Below are 16,568 nucleotides of genomic sequence, written 5' to 3'. Positions count from 1 at the left end.
AGCTATTCTGAAGGGTGAAGACTTGACCTCTCAGTCATGTACAGAGTAGTAACCACTGAAAAGTTGTTGAGGTATTTGTGGGAAATTAACATTTTCAACTCTTCATGAGGGCATAAAGATAATAAGAATCTGTATAAAAATAGCCAACACCTAGATAGCAATGACTGAGTCAGTTTCTGACCTAAGCACTTCACTTGTATGAACTCATTTAATCTTTACAAAAGTCCTTTGATATAAATACTGTTTCTATAATCTCCATTTCACAGATGAAGAAAGGAAAGCGATATGACTGCAGCAAGTTATGTAACACAGCAAGGACTTAAACCTAAGCATGCTGGTTTCGGAGCATTTGCTTCTGGTTATGGTGGAAGTGGGAAAATTAGGAAAGCTTAGGTGTGGAGTTGATCAAATGTTTCATTTAATATCATCTTGCACTAAGGGCTGTAGGCTGAGACGGGTGGAGGTGAAAAAAAAAGATACTACTTAGGGAATGGAGGAGTCACTTACGGTTCCTTGAATATCATAATTTCATGCTTCAGGACTTTTGATGCTCGTTCTAACTCCTTGAATATTCTTTTAAAAAAATAATTTGGGCATTTCCTCTCTTTGAAGACTTTCCTGATTTTGCCTCATCCTTTACAGTTACAGTTAATCACCCAGGCCCTATTATATTCTCAGCATAATTCTAGCCTTTAATTGATAAATATTAGTGCATCCATTGATTGCCACATCATCTGTCTTCCCACTGGCGTTTGTTACCTGATCTCCTTCAAGGCAGTGGCTAATACCATTGAGTTAATCAGACTCTTTTTAATGGTGAGAAGCAGAACCATATTCTGGCTGGCTCATTGAATATGGTACATTATACAAACACAAAGGGAAGTAAGAACAGAAATACTCCCAGTGGCCTCCTGAAATACTATCTTTTAGAACATAGCCTCTCTGTTGCTCCCTTTATATTGGGAAAGCAACTGACTCCCTGATGATAGTCTTCCTAATTCTTATGACTCAGCTTTTCTCTCCCTCTTCAACTGCACCAGCTTTTTTCTTCTGCAGACTCGCTTTTTTTTTCTATGCATCTTGTATGCAAGTTTTCCAGGAGATTTAAATTAGCCACCATCCAGAGTAGCCATTGTTGACCAGCATTCATATACAAGGTCATGTCAGAGATTACTGGCCAGCCTATAGCTACTCATATTTGTGCCTATGTAATCAATCGTGACCAAAGTAATAATTATGGTATATAATACTAATGCTAATTCATGAGTAATAGACCACTTGTGGTCAGTTCCACTAAAGGAAGATTTAGCTATGGGGCCAGTAGGATCACCGCATCCCATGCAATCATATAGCTATTTGCTCAAAAAATCTAATACAGTGGTTTTTTTTAATATATATATCATACCCTCAATATGTGTTGAATGAATATGAACACAGATGTTTTGAAGTGACAAAAATTACACCAAAGAAAGCAGGAAACCAAGGTTTCCCGAGTACTTCATTATTCAGTCACTTAGAGGTCATTTATGAAATGTATATTGGGTCCAATAAATATCAGTGTGCTTGCTGTGAAGAATGAAGAATTAGATAAGATCACGGACTGGGAGAATTTTGGTCTAATGGAATACACTAGCAAGTAAACCAACTATTACAGCACAATATCGTAAGTGATATAGAGGAACGTCAGTGTATCTTGGGTTTGAGAAGAAGGGTCAGAAAAAGTTGGCTTCACAAAATCCCAAAAGAAAGCTACTCAGGGTGAAGGACAGGGAAATGTAAAGAATTTGGAAATCTACAAGTGTTTACCACAAAATCACTGAGTCATGGGGCTGACAGAGTTTTAAAAAGTCTACATTTAATCAAATTACTGGTTTTAATTACTCTCCCTTGAACAATAGCTCTGCATTAGGAAAACTCTCAAGTGAGCTGAAGGCTACCCAAGCACAATTATTGGAAAATGATCAAATGGCAGAATGTGAAGGATTAACTTGCCTTTTGCCCCTTCCTTTTTTCAAGTCAGTTAACAGGACTGTGCTACTGAGCTCCGGCTCTGTAGTTAGTGATCCATATGGATTTCACTGTATGTACTGTAGGGCATTTAACTGAATTATCCAGATGCTCCAGTTTTCTGCTTTGAATTTATCATTTCTAAATAGACAAGCCTTTAGAGGGATATAGTGTATGCATCTGAGAAGCTTCAAATGCTTAGGGCTGTTTTCCACTCCTTCTAATAGAACGGGTAAGATAACATCATCTTTAAGTGATGAAGAATAAATGGAGTTTATTATTCTGATGTTCCTATGAGTGGGGCAGTATTCTCCCTGTGTAGAAAGTGATTGTGTTTGAAAAAAAAAAAACATGGATGTGGAGATACAAAACAGCTTCTAAAGCAGTGGGAAGGATAGTGAGGTATCTGGAGGCCATTTCGCATAACCAGACAAGGTGCTAAGGGTATTCAGCCAAAACAGAAGTTTAAGGGAAAAAAAGGGTGGAGGCATTTCTGAAGAACTAGAGTATACAATAGGGAGGAGATTGGTTCTGGAGTACTCAGGAAGGCAAAATTGGGATCAAGGGCCCAACAGTTAGAGCTATATGATAGCTGACTGGCTTACCTTTATAATAGTGATCTTTGTGATGCTGGAAGCATCAAGAAGATGCCAGAAAATCATGGGAATGAATCAGAAATGCTATAGAAGAGGTTCCTGCACTTGTAATGGTGGTGGTGGTGGGGGGTAAGGATTAGGATGGTGAGATGGTCTCTTGGGGCCCCTTACAAACACAAGATTCTTTATTTAAGGGACAATGGAAAGCTCTATCTTCCATACACATCCTCTCACTAGTGAGTGCTCAGACTGCTCGATATACCCATATATATTCATTCATTCGTGCAGATCCCACCTTGTTTCAAAAATATTTACACGAGAAATATCTACCCTTATTGAGTAGGGCATAACCATTGCCTCCTGGAGGCCCAGTTAAAATGTAAACATGATTATGGTAGGTCTTTAATGGTTTCATTTGACCCCTCGTAACAACCTCAGTGAAAGAGGTAGAGGAGATATTATCCCTATTTTACAGACAAGGAAACTCATTTTAGAGGGATTGTGCTACCTGGAGGATGAAAATGGGGCTCATTAAGAGATGATGAGACATTAAAGTGGATGGCTAAATTTTCTCATCCATGGAGCTAGTGATGGAATCCTTATTAAGCTGCTGTGACTGGACACAGGAACATATTTATGGGTATGAAGGACCAGAAGGATCCTGAGGATCAAGGATCTGGAGTCCTGCTGGGCTGGCACAAGAGTACTAAATATTTACTCTTGGTTGAAAACAAACATTACCTTCTCCACAAATCTATATGGGGAGTGTTGAATGTTTACGCTGTGGGAGTTTACTGTGCTAGAATTTATGGGTGTTTTCTTATTTAAAACTAGGAAAAACGCTACGAGTATCAATTCCATGTCAAATGAGAAACTTTATCAAAGGAAATCATTCTAAAAGACATGCTACAAATTAGAAGATTTTTGGAACACTTACTGCTTTTCAGAATATATAAGGAATCACAAATCATTTGGAGGAAGATGAACAACCCGAAAGAAAAGTGGACATTTCAGATTCCTCTAGGAAAACTTGAACAAATCTGAATGTATTAAAGCTGCAAGGGAGAACATCACCTTTATAAAGTCTTGGTGGCTCTGCAAAAGTATGAGGTTAAGAAAGGGTATTTGTGGGGCTTTGATGTCTGAACTTAATGGTTTAGGTAGGTCTTTCACAGCAAGAAAGTGGTGGGAATTGGGCTGCGTTTGATACCTAGTAATTTAACTGCAGGATGTAATAAGGCAAGGGCCTGAAGACCAGTCTTTTTGAGTAAACTATTGTCCTACTATAAAAGAGTTGTTTTTCTAGTTAAGCAAACTTGTTTGCTCAGATAACTTGATATGCCAGAAGTTCCTGAAGCTCCCCTAGCACCCCACCAGTGTAGTTCTTCTCGATCCTCAGCTGGAAGACAAATCATTATCCTCTAGGGACAAGATTAATCCAGATCTGTGCCATTGATTGAGGTGCTGTGATTGTGTGTCAAGTTTGTGGTGGTAAGCACTTCTGCTTTAGAAAATAGTAGGTCTTTCTGTTCTTTCCTTTGGATGATTGTTGTTGGATCACTTGAAAGGGTAAGGGCTGAGCATTTGAAACAGTGGAGATAGGAGTAACAAAGTGAAATCACTAAGAGAAAGCTTTGATCACTTTGCAGTTCACCTGTAAGCCATTAGTCAAGGCTGCTCAAATTAAACCAGATTTCATCTCCACTCTGAAAATCTGAAGCATACATAGAACCAGATAAGGGAGTACTGGCCCAATTATTTCATTGCTTTTTCCCCCTCCCCCTTCTCTGTTTCACAACAGCATAGGATGCTTCTCACTTATCAGTTCTCTTGTAAGTTATAAAATGAAGAGACTTGAGAAGAAAGGGGCTCAGAAATCCATCTCTGTTGTTAAGGTTTTGCATCTCAAACTGAGAACCAATTTTTCTTGAGTTGTTACCCAGAGAGCCAATTTGCTGAGAGGGCGAACAGTTGAGCCACAGTGGGCCATGAATCGTGTCCGCGACTAATATAAAGGCAAGCATCAGTTTACCAAGATGATAAATTCTCATCCAGATTGCAGGGAGAAGTCAATGGGCTGTTAGCTTAAACTGCTGTGTTTGGAATTCTTACAGCTGGAAGTATTCTTAACTGATACATGTTCCTGTGGTAAACCAACATAGTGTCATACCTGGCAGAGAAATGGGCAATGCATGCCTATTATAGTCTAAGGTAATTCAAGGATATCCAGTATCACATCTATAACTAATACAAATAAATAACATTTATTGAATATTTATATGGGCATGAACTGTACTAATCACATCACATACTTACTCATTTAACCCTCTTTTTGGCCATTTAGGAAAAAGACCATTAACATCCCCACCATGAAGATGGAGAAAGTGAGGCAGAAAGAGGCGAAGATAATTTACTGAAGCTAGGTAACAGTGAGCTAGGATTTGTACTCAGGCAATCTGGTTCCAGGTTTTTTTTTTTTCCCTTCCAAGCCCTGTTTATTTGGTTCCCCCTGCGCTCAGTCCTACCCCAAGCTGCCCTTCAGCAGCATAGTGATGTCTGGATCCTGAGCTGTTCAGAGGTCACCATGTCTGCAGTGTCCTTTCACATCCACTTCTCCACACACTCTCGGGTTCCACGGCTCCCCAAATGGCTGCAGCATGGCACACAGTCCACAAATGGGTCACATGGTGTGAAGCACCTTCCCCAACACAGGACAGGTCACAGTGAATGGTCGCATTTCCTACTGAGTAGCCTGGGTCAGTGATGGGATCCAGAGGCCAGGCAGTGCTTTGTTTTGATCCTTGTTTGTGGGTGAGCATCATCCAGGCCACCCCCCGCGCCAGCCTTGAGCATGAGGGGGTTGAGGGGCTGGTGCACCAGGGCCACCTCCATCTCCATGAAGCCCCACACCTGCTCCTGTGCCCCTACAGCAATCCCTGCTCCTCACGCCTGGCACCCCGCTGCTTCTCCTAGGCCCTTCGTCTCCTGGCGATCTCTCACTTTGGTGCAAGATGTGCTCCAGGATTGTGTCCCGTTCATACAGAAAGCATGGTGGGTGACAGCCGGGTCATGGCAGCACTGCAGAGAGAGGTAGATGTGGTTGATGCCCTTGAGAGCTTCCTGGCTTGCTCTAATATTCTGGATACTGGAGACTGAGGGGCTGTGTCTCCTCCTCCTCTCCCTGCCCCTGAGGTGCTGTTCATGTCGCCCTTCATTCCTCAGTGGCTTCCTCAGCTCTGCCCCTGCACCAGAAAGGGACCAGGGAATTTCCTCTCATGTCAGTTTAGCCAGTGCTCTTCTGGTTGGTGTTTTCATGCTGTTCCTCCTCAACCTGTTACTGTTCTTCATCTTGAGAACTGGTATTTTGTGTATGAGAAACAGTCCTTGCTTTTTATCCTGACAATGTATCTGTCTTTGACTTGGGGTGTTTAGACAACTTAAATTTAATGTCATTGATATGGTTGGATTTAAATCTATCTTGCTACTTGTTTTCTCTTTGTCCTGTCTGTTCTTGGATCATTTCCCCCTCCTTTTCTGCCTTGGTTTGGGTTAGTTGAATATGTTTTTTTTAACGCCATTGGTTATAAAATCTCACTGTGTATTCAGATGGACAAATTTTTGTCCTTATGAAAGGGTGTTTCTAGGAGTGCCTGGATGGCTCAGTTAAGCTTCCAACTCTTGACTTCAGCTCAGATCACGATCTCACAGTTCGTGAGTTTGAGCCCTGTGTTGGGCTCTGCACTGACAGTGCAGAGTCTGCTTGGGATTCTCTCCCTCCCTCCCTCCCCCTCCCCCACTCAGTCTCTCTCAAAATAAATAAATAAATAAATAAATAGGTAGATAGATAGTTGTTTTTTGAAATGGGCAAACGATTAGCCCAGATAAACTGAATTACAAGAATTTCCTGAAGATCATGGTGAAGCTACTTATGAGGTTGCAGTTTTTCTGTAGGCGGCTCTTCTGGACCAAACAGTAACAGTATGTTGACTTAGTCATCTCAGCTCTCAGCCCACGTAACTAAGTTTAATTTATCCAGGGTAGGCGAATAGGTTAAGTATGGCACTGTTACACACTTGAATAACATATAGCAGTGAAAATTCATGTGACAATAAAAATTAGTATGAAAATGATGAGTGTCAAAAGCACCGAAAAGAGCAAGTTGTTAATACATACATACAGTATGAAATAATTCGTGTAAACTGAACACGTAAGTAGTAAAACTACAAATAAAAAGTGGGGCAATGAAGACAAACCCCAGAATAGTTCCTTGCCCTTTCTCCCACAAGGTGAGAGAAGGATATGATCAGGGAGTGTGACAGCAGAGAGCTTCAACAGTTCTGCCCATTTACAGAGGCATGTGGACTCCTTATAGTTCTTCGACTTATGCTTATTTAAACTCTCTATATTATATATTATATATATGTCATATATAATATATATATGACATATATATGAGAGAGGGAGGGAGGGAGGGAGGGAGAGTTTAAATACTCTAACTTAAAAAGGCAAAATGCTACACTTGAGTAGTATTCAAAACATACTCTACCACCCCTTGTCCTTTTTTGTAAGGTATCACCTGGCACTCAGTAACCACTAAATTGGGACATTTTCAAATTGCCTCGACACTGTAACCCTCAGTTTTATCTTTGCAAGATAGGAGAAACTGTTTATGTGACAATTAAAGCTCCTTACAGAATTAAATGATTTGATTACTATTTGAACCTGTCAAATGCAGGCTTCTTGGTTTCAATTGATTATATCCTAATTACTTGTTTGTGCTCCTAAGACTTCAGTTAGATAGAACCTTAAATAGGTTTGATAGAATTTTCAGGGAGGTGGTAGGAATGAAATGCAGGAAACACCCCTTCATTTTTAGTGAGTAGGTGGAAATAGGAACATGCTAACTAACCTTTTTTTTCCCTACAAAAAGTCTTTCCTGGATCTGAAGATTTTTGTGTGTGTATAATATTTGATGTTCTTCATGGTAGATTTGCCTTAGTAAGGATTACAGCTTTCAGGGTACCAGGAACTGGATTAACTCTCCTCTCTCCTTCGATGTAGGAATTAATTAGTCTTTGATTATAGCTGACACGGGAACAATTTTTGGAAGTATCTTTTAGGCAGACTGTGTTTTTCTGTGATTTTTCTTCCAGCATTTTACATCATGGAGATACTGTTACACTCATTAATCAAGGGCAGCCTGTGTGTTACATGAAATCATGTACACACAGCCGTGGGGACCTGGAGATGATTGTTAATGAACTTCAGTTGCTCTGACGGAGCACGCAGTCGCTGACATTCTGCCTTGCCCTCGTTTTCTCTCTCATTCCTCTTTAACCTAAAACCCCAACCAGACACCCTTAAGTCTTCTCTCATTTTTCTTGCCCTCAGAATGCTCAGACTACAGCCACCAGGTCCAGATTGCTCATTTCCTAGGATTTGTACGTGCTGATTACGGAAACTTAGAGGCAGGGCTATTGCATCTGACTATAGCCTTAAGTCCCCAAAGACACAAGGCCTCCTGAAACCCTCTTCAGATGCTAATGTTCACACAAAGTGCCTCTGGCCCCAGCTGGCCTTCACCTGCAACCCTGACAGGCAGGAGCCTCCAGAATGAGGTCCTGGTTTCCATAAAAATAGGAAAGGCACACATGGTAAATGACAGAGATCTAGTACAAGCTATAAAATTATTTAAAATTGGCTTCCAGTCAGTTACAACTAATTGCTGTGAACACAAAGCCCAGTCAGGAGCCCCCTTTCTGTTTTCCTTTATTATCATTAGCTTGAGACAGGGTAGCTTGAATCTGCTGCTGATGTCCGTACCTAAAATTAAATGATGTCACTAAATTTAAGATGTAGCCATTGTTGTTAATATTCAACTATGTCTTAACCTCAGGAGAAATGTGTTACATGGTAGTGTGAAAAAAAAATGGGTCACCTTATAATTGTTCCTGGATTTCTTTGGTTTTGTGGGGGTGCTTTGTTTAAATGTAGCTTATTGTTGTTCTTGCTAGTCTTGTGGCTGATTCTCTGTGGCAGCTAGGTATAGTTTATAGGCCATTCATTCTACTTGTTAAAAACCAGATTTGTAAATGAAAAGTGAATTCAGCAACATCTTCCAGGATTCAGTAAGCTGACTACATAAGAGGCAGGAGGACCCCTCTTTTCGTGCCCTTTTTGTAACTAGTTCAGAGAATCCCTGGGCAGTCCTTTCTCAGGTCCATCCCTTTTCTTTTCATGTGATATAGTTTGTAGGTTGTCACTGAGCAGAGCAGAGTGCTCCACTTAGCAGATCTCAGAATCCTGTTCCTGTGTCTGTAACTAATTCATGGGACTCTTTGTTTAAAGGAAATCATAGTTTCAAGCAGCAGTTCCCTTAAGTTTAAAGACCATCTTTGACATTAAAAAAAATTCAAGATTTAAGATGTCTCTGAGAATGATTGAACGTATCTGGGCAAGTTATTTATTAGGTTTACAAGGTTTACAGTGTATAGTACATATATGTATTTTTTTGGTGTGCCTCTCAAAATCTTCCCGACCTTTTCAGGAGCCCTCTCTCTCTTCTCTCGGTTAAAAAAGTAAGAAAACTCAGGAGGTCAGAAGGCTAGAGTTCCGTGTATCTTCAAACATTTGTGTTGCTTTGGACATTTCATTTAATTTCCTCATGCTTGTTTCTTCATTGTAAATTAAAGGTGGCTTATTCTTGCCATATTTAGTTATCTGAGTGAGGCAGGAGAGAAGGGGAGGGTCAGGAGACACATCGACTCAAGTAAAGCCATTTTGGTTTTAGGCAGATCCTTAACCTAAAAGTCAGTAGGTCATAAAAGGAGTCACAAGATGTAACTCCTAGAAGACCACAAGACCCCACACCCTCAGGCCAAACGTTCTTAATTGCTCCCTGTGGGTAATTTCACAACCCTAAGATAATGGAAAAACCATACCCCCAATGTAAATGATAAATCCAAAGTCAAAGGGTAGGCCTCTCCCTATTCGGTTATTTAAAATCTTACAAAACCCTTTGTTAGAGACAAAGGGGAAGTCCCCTCCTTTCCCTATCTGGGAGAAGAGACCTATGCTTAGTAAATCTATATACCTTTCTTAAATGGCTTGTTCTTAAAATCTTTCTCAAGCAGAGCCAAGAACTTTCTTGGCCAAGGGCCCAAGGCCCTCCCTCTTGGGGCCTCACCCATCCTGCATCAATAGGTTACAGTAAAAGTGATATTCGGCAAGAATGGCTAAAAATGTGCTTGAAAAGTACAAAGTCACTACAGGTATCTCCTCCGTTTCCAAAGATTGTGTCACAAAAAGACCTCCATCACTACCTGTTTGTGTTAATTCTAAAAAATTCAGAGGATGCAGCAAGCCATTATAGAGAGAGAGTGGAACTGCCAAGCTCCTTCCCTGGGAACTACACTCAGCATCAAGCCACCGTAGCTTTGAACTGTGTCTGTGAGCATCTCTATCCCGATTTATTTTGTGCATCCTTTAGCAAGATGTGTCCTAAGATACTAGAAAAGCTTAAAAGAGGTTATCTTTTGAGTCTGGGAACACTAGAAAAATTTTCCATGCAAATTAATAGTAATTGCTTCTTTGCTTCATGCCATTTTGCTTAGGAAGGTTTTCATTGAAATTGTCTGATTTTGGATAGTGGATGATATCTGTGTTCAGTGTACTATTTACATAAGGATACACATTATGTATTTTGTCAAAGGATGAGGTATTCTTTGTGTGTGTGTGTGGGGGGGGGGTACACACACAAACATGTAAGGAAAGCTTTGAGCTTTTATATATATTATATATATATATATTTTTTTCTTCCCCCCACCACTCTAAATTTCATTAGACTTCAGAAGAAAGAATTCAGATAAAAGGAAAGGAGCCAGCTTTTTTTTTTTTTTCCTTTTTCTTTTTTCAACTTGCCTGTAGTCAAAAACCTATGTTTGAGCACATACTTCCTGCCAGGCATAGTGCTTGGTTCTCAGGACTCAAACAGTTACATTTAAATCTGTAGACTAGATAATTCCTGCACTAAATATTGCCCTTTTGCTTTCTCTCTTTCCCTCACTTCCTTTTTTGCCCCCATTTCTCCCAGGTTTTCTCCCCAGGGAACAACTTAACATTTATGAAATTATAAGTATTAAATTTGGCTATTTATTGTTTATAGATCCAGGTTTTATAAGTTTCAGGAATAATAATGCTCTTGATAATGTAGTTTAGGTTTTACCTGTTTATTCTTTGGGGTTTTACATCCTCATCATCCACTAGAAGGAAGAATATGTTACTTTGCATGTTAAAATGAAGTTGTTCCCTTATTAGCATCAATTTCACCAAGTAAATAAATAGGTAAATAAATGGGAAAAATCCATATCTCCTAGCATATTCAGCTTATATGATCTCTTAAGTATCACCTAAAATTATTTTGTCATTAATATGTACCTTAGACCAAATATTTTACCTATATGCATTTTCTTTATGCTGCTTGATTTAACTATTAATTCAGTGTGCCACTATTAATGAGACCTCATTTTATGAAAAAATGAGGGATTCTGTACAGTTGTAGGTAGATTCTCTTATTGGCTGGTTGGAAATTGATATTTTACCATTGAAATTCCAAAGTTGCTTTACTTCATTTCAAATTGGTCTACTCCTGAAGTCAAGAGCACACTGTATACACTGTATGTTAGCTAAGTTGACAGTAAGTTATATTAAAAAATAATAAATAAAAATCTTCACTCTTAACCTACACACACACACACACACACACACACACACACACACACACACACATCTTAAGTCAGCTTCTTGTATCCCTAAGTACTTCCAGTTCTGCAATGGGCAGACTGCAAAAGGAGGGTCTCTGGTTCTCTGTAATGATTAAGTTGCCAGTGTTTTGGGGGAGAAATGGAGTAATAGAGAGGTAAGTAGGTGGTGACTTAGCACTGGCACAAAAGAGTGAATTATACCATAAACAAGTGGCAAATAAGGATGATAATGTTATTTGATTAGAGAGAGCAATAGGGCTATGTCAAGACGCTTGGCAGCATACTTGTGCAGAGGATAAAACCTCTTCATCAAATGTATGGTTAAGTTACAGAAACCACTTCTACTTCTAGGAAGATGGAGTAGATGTCAGTTTGCCTATCCTGATGTTGAATGCAAATACCCCTGGACATTATTGTATAAGGCCTGAAATGAAGATGTGATATTATCTTCCTTAATGTTTCAAACCAGGAGGGCCTGAAAAGATGAACAGTGAGTTCCCCTGCTCTCACCAGATATGGTCTCCACCCAGCAGGAAAGGCTCCCCACCTGACTTATTCCCTATCAGCCAGACCAGCTGCTCTTCACCTGGCCCTCAACCTAATGGATTTCACTTCCTTGCCAGCCTGCAAAATTATTTAGGCAAGCCAATCACATCCTCCCAGGGGAACCAAGGATCACCTCAGACTACTGCAAAACCTGCCTCCCACAGCCTCAGCTGTTTCACTCTGTGCCCAAGTGCAATTCCCATGTGATCCTGTGTGGCTCACGGTGTCTAGGGATTTTACGAGTCTGGGAATGCATGGTGATGAGTTCCTGGGGTTTTCTTTTTGTCTCCTGTATCTTGGACTTGAAGCCAAGAAGATAGCAACTTGGAAATACAACTGGATGGTGGCAGGAGACAAACAAAGCCTGTTCTCTATAGTCAAAGGACCAGGAAAAGGGGCAGATTAGCAAAGGAAAAAAAAAATTAGTTGGTAACCATGGTAGTACAGCCAAACATCACAGAAGACTTATGGCTCTCACCCCATGTGTAGCAGTAAAATCTAAGTAGGAAATCTATACTACCACTTTCACCAGGCTATAATGAGACACACTACCTTGCTTGCAGAGTGGTGTCAGGGAAGGCTGATCAGGGAGCTGGGCCTATTGTCTGAGTGATAACAACCCCCAACCACTTGCAATATTAGTGGAAACCACGTGGTGATCTTGACCATGCACTCTTCATACAACAGCCCCTAGGGAAGCCTCCCACTTCTAACAGAGAGAGACTTCTGATGGGAACCCAGAACACCAGGCCCCACCTAACAGCACAAGGAGTTTTTCCTACCCTTATCATGGTTATCAGTGGACACCCAGTGGGAAACCTGGATTTCTGCCCGTATCTGATTTTAGTACAGAAACACTCCTCTTTCCCTTCTGAAGTGATGTCAGTAAGTAAGTTAAAACAGAGGGTTTAAATAAGAACCACAGTCTTACAACAAAATACCCCCAAAGTCAAGGTGTCAATGAAAAATCATTGTAAAAAAGAATCAGGAATATTTCAACCAATGAAAAATAAATTAATAGATGTAAACACTAATGTCCACACATGATTATAGCAACTGCTACAAAAGAAGCATTTCGCAGAATTCAACATCCATTCATGATTGCAAACTCTCATTAAACTAGGAATAGAGGGGAACTTACTCAAATCTGATAGAGAACATCTATAAAAACCCATAAAGTTGATATTATACCTAAGAATGAAAAACTGAATGTTTTCTCCTTGAAATCAGAAATAAAGCAAGGTTGTCTGCTCTCATTACTCATTCAAATTAGTGTGGGAAGCGGGGCGCCTGGGTGGCGCAGTCGGTTAAGCGTCCGACTTCAGCCAGGTCACGATCTCGCGGTCTGTGAGTTCGAGCCCCGCGTCAGGCTCTGGGCTGATGGCTCAGAGCCTGGAGCCTGTTTCCGATTCTGTGTCTCCCTCTCTCTCTGCCCCTCCCCCGTTCATGCTCTGTCTCTCTCTGTCCCAAAAATAAATAAAAAACGTTGAAAAAAAAATTAAAAAAAAAAACCAACAAATTAGTGTGGGAAGCTCCAGCCATTACAATAAGGCAAGAAAAGGAAAATACAAAGTATAAAAATATTAAGGATAAATAAAACTACCCTTAATGGCAGGTGACATATTCTGTGTAGAAAATCCTACAAAAAGAACAGAAACAACTTCTAGAACCAGTAAGTGAGTTCAGTAAGGTTATAAGATACAAGATAAACATACAAAAATTAACTTCTATATAACAGCAATGAACATGTGGGCACTAAAATTAAAAACATAAATCCATTTATAATTGTTAAAAAAAGTTTAGGTAGAACAAAACATACATGTTCAAAACTACAAATTGCTAATGAAATAAATCAAAGAAGAGCTAAATACATGGAAAGACCTACAACATCCGTAGATTAGAAAACTCAACAAAGATTGCAGTTCTCAAATTGATATACAAGTTTAACACAATTCCCTTTAAAATCCCAGCAAGGTTTTGGGGAATATAGAAACAAAATATTCTAAAATTTAAACAGAAAGATAAGGTTCAGGAATGGCTGAAACAGTTTTTGAAAAAGAAGAATAAAGTGGAAAGAGGTAGTCTACTCCATTAACAATAGCTTAGTAATCAAGACTCCTTGAGAAAGGGATAGACAGGTAAATCAATGAAATGGAATAGAGAACTCAGACAAATATGCCCAACTGATATTTGACAAAGTTGAAAAAGCAATTCAATGGAGGAGTCATAGCCTTTCTAACAAATGGTACTAGAATAAATAGTACATCTGTAACCAGGGAGAAAAAACACAAAAACCAAACCCCTCAACATCATGCCTTATGAAAATTGAACTGAAAATGTACCATTAGGGGCACCTGGGTGGCTCAATCAGTTAAGCATCAGACTTAAGTGCCCAGGTCATGATCTCCCGGTTCGTGGGTTCGAGCTCTGCATCTGGCTCTGTGCTGACAACTTGGAGCCTGGAGCCTGCTTTGGATTCTGTGTCTCCCTCTCTGCCCCTGCCCCACTCATGCTCTGCCTATCTTTGTCTCTCTCTCAAAAATAAACATTAAAAAATTTTACAAAAATGTATCATTAAATATAATATGTAAAACTTTAAAGGTTTTTTTTTTTCAAAAAAATAGAAAATGTTCAGAATCTAAGGTGAAGCAGCAAGTCCTGTAACTTGTCACCAATGGTGTCACCCATAAAATAAAGGGTCATGCATAAAAAAAAAACCCTGAGCTCTGGCTCAGTCAGCAGAGCATGCAACTCTTGATCTCTGGGTGTGAGTTCAAGCCCCACATTGGGTGTAGAGATGACTTAAAATCTTAAAAAAAATTGGTATATTGAATCTCATCAAATTAACTGCTTTTTCTGTGAAACATTCTGTTAAAAAGATGAAAAGAAGCTACAGTTGGAAGAAAAGATTAGCAAACCATTATCCAACAAAGGATGGGTATCTAGAATATATAAAGAGTCCTCACACCTCAGTAGTAACCCAGTAATTCCACTAGAAATTGGGCAATAGACTTAAAGAGAAATTTTTCCGAAGAGGATATGCACATGACAAAAAAACCACAAAATATATTTAACATCATTATCCATAAAGAAAATGCAAATTACAACCATAAGTAGATCTCAATACCTACCTATCAGAATGACTGTAATAAAAAGTGACAACACCAAATGCTAATGAGGATGTAGAGAAACTATCACTCATATGTTCCTGGGGGGTTGGGGGAGGACATAAAATGATATAGCCACTTTGGAGAACAATTTGACAGTTTCTTAAGCTAAAGGTGATCACCATGTGAACTGGCAATTGCACCCTGGGTACATATTCCAGAGAAATGAAAAACTAACACACCAAAAACCTGATCGATGCATTCATAGCTGTTTAGTAATATATAGAAATTGGAAGCAACCCAGTTGTCCTTCAGTGGATAAACGAACTGTGGTATACCCATACCATGAAATACCACTCAGCAACAAAAAAGAACACACTATTGATACACAAAACAACTTGAATGAATCTCTCGAGAATCCTGCTTGATCAAAAAAATCCCAAAAGATTACACAAGGTATTATTCCATTTATATAACTTTATTGAAATGATGAAACTGTTAAAATAGAAGACAGATCCATGGCTGCTGGGGATTAAAAATAGAGGAGAGTCGATGGACAAGGTGACGTGAGGGAAGTGGATTGTGGTTATAAAAGGGCAAGAGTAATAACCCTTCTTGTGATGGAAATGTTCTCTATGTTGATTGCATTAATGTCACTATCCTGGTTGGGATAGTGTCCTATAGGTTTGGAAGATGTTATTGAGAGCATCTGGATAAAAGGGACATGGAATCTCTTTATGCTGTTTTTTCCAATTGCATAGAAATAGATCATTCTGTCCAATTTAAACATTCAAAATAATTATGCATATTTGGCTGTATTCTTCCAGTTTGACCTGTAATTTTTACATAAGCTACTACATGATTCCACAAAGATATCTATAAAACTGCAGAATGGTCTTCACTATATCAGATGAGTCTCCAGATATAGAATTTCTTAATGATCCCAGTTTGTAGTTGTCTCAGGGAAATTTTTAAAATTCATGCTTCTTCTGGTTCCTTAAGGTCAATGCTATCTTTCTCACAATTGGCATGCTTTTGATGCATATGATGGTGCTTTCTTGGGACACCCCATATTAGAGATAAAGCCAGCAAAGTTCTCACAGGCTGGTCAGCCTTTCACCTTCATGCCACTGGAATGAGTCTCAGTGGGAAGTAATGAGGTTCATTTGAAACTATCATTTAATAGTAATAATAAAAAGAAAGCTCAGAGGAATGGAACTTACAGCTCATTCATCATATCATAAACCACATTCACATTTAAGAGGGACTTCCTGTTTTTGCCCATTAAGTGCTCACAAGAGGTTCTAGTAGCTTTTGATTTATCACCTCACATCTTCAAGCCTTCCCTTTTCTTTAAATATATAGCAAGTTCAAATCCCAAATCATTATACATAGTGTTATACTGAATTGGAGGTAAGGAGCAAAAATTAAAAACAAAAGTAGACATGAGACACAATTTTCACAGTCTTTTACTAAATGACAGTCTTACTAAAAGGCCTAGTGATAACAAGGTATAGTTTTCCTCTTTTCTCTCTCTCCCACACTTTAGC

The sequence above is a fragment of the Neofelis nebulosa genome, chromosome 11 (genome assembly GCF_028018385.1).
Source record: "Neofelis nebulosa isolate mNeoNeb1 chromosome 11, mNeoNeb1.pri, whole genome shotgun sequence".
NCBI classification, from domain to species: Eukaryota; Metazoa; Chordata; class Mammalia; order Carnivora; family Felidae; genus Neofelis; species Neofelis nebulosa.
Note: the sequence above shows the minus strand (reverse complement) of the source record.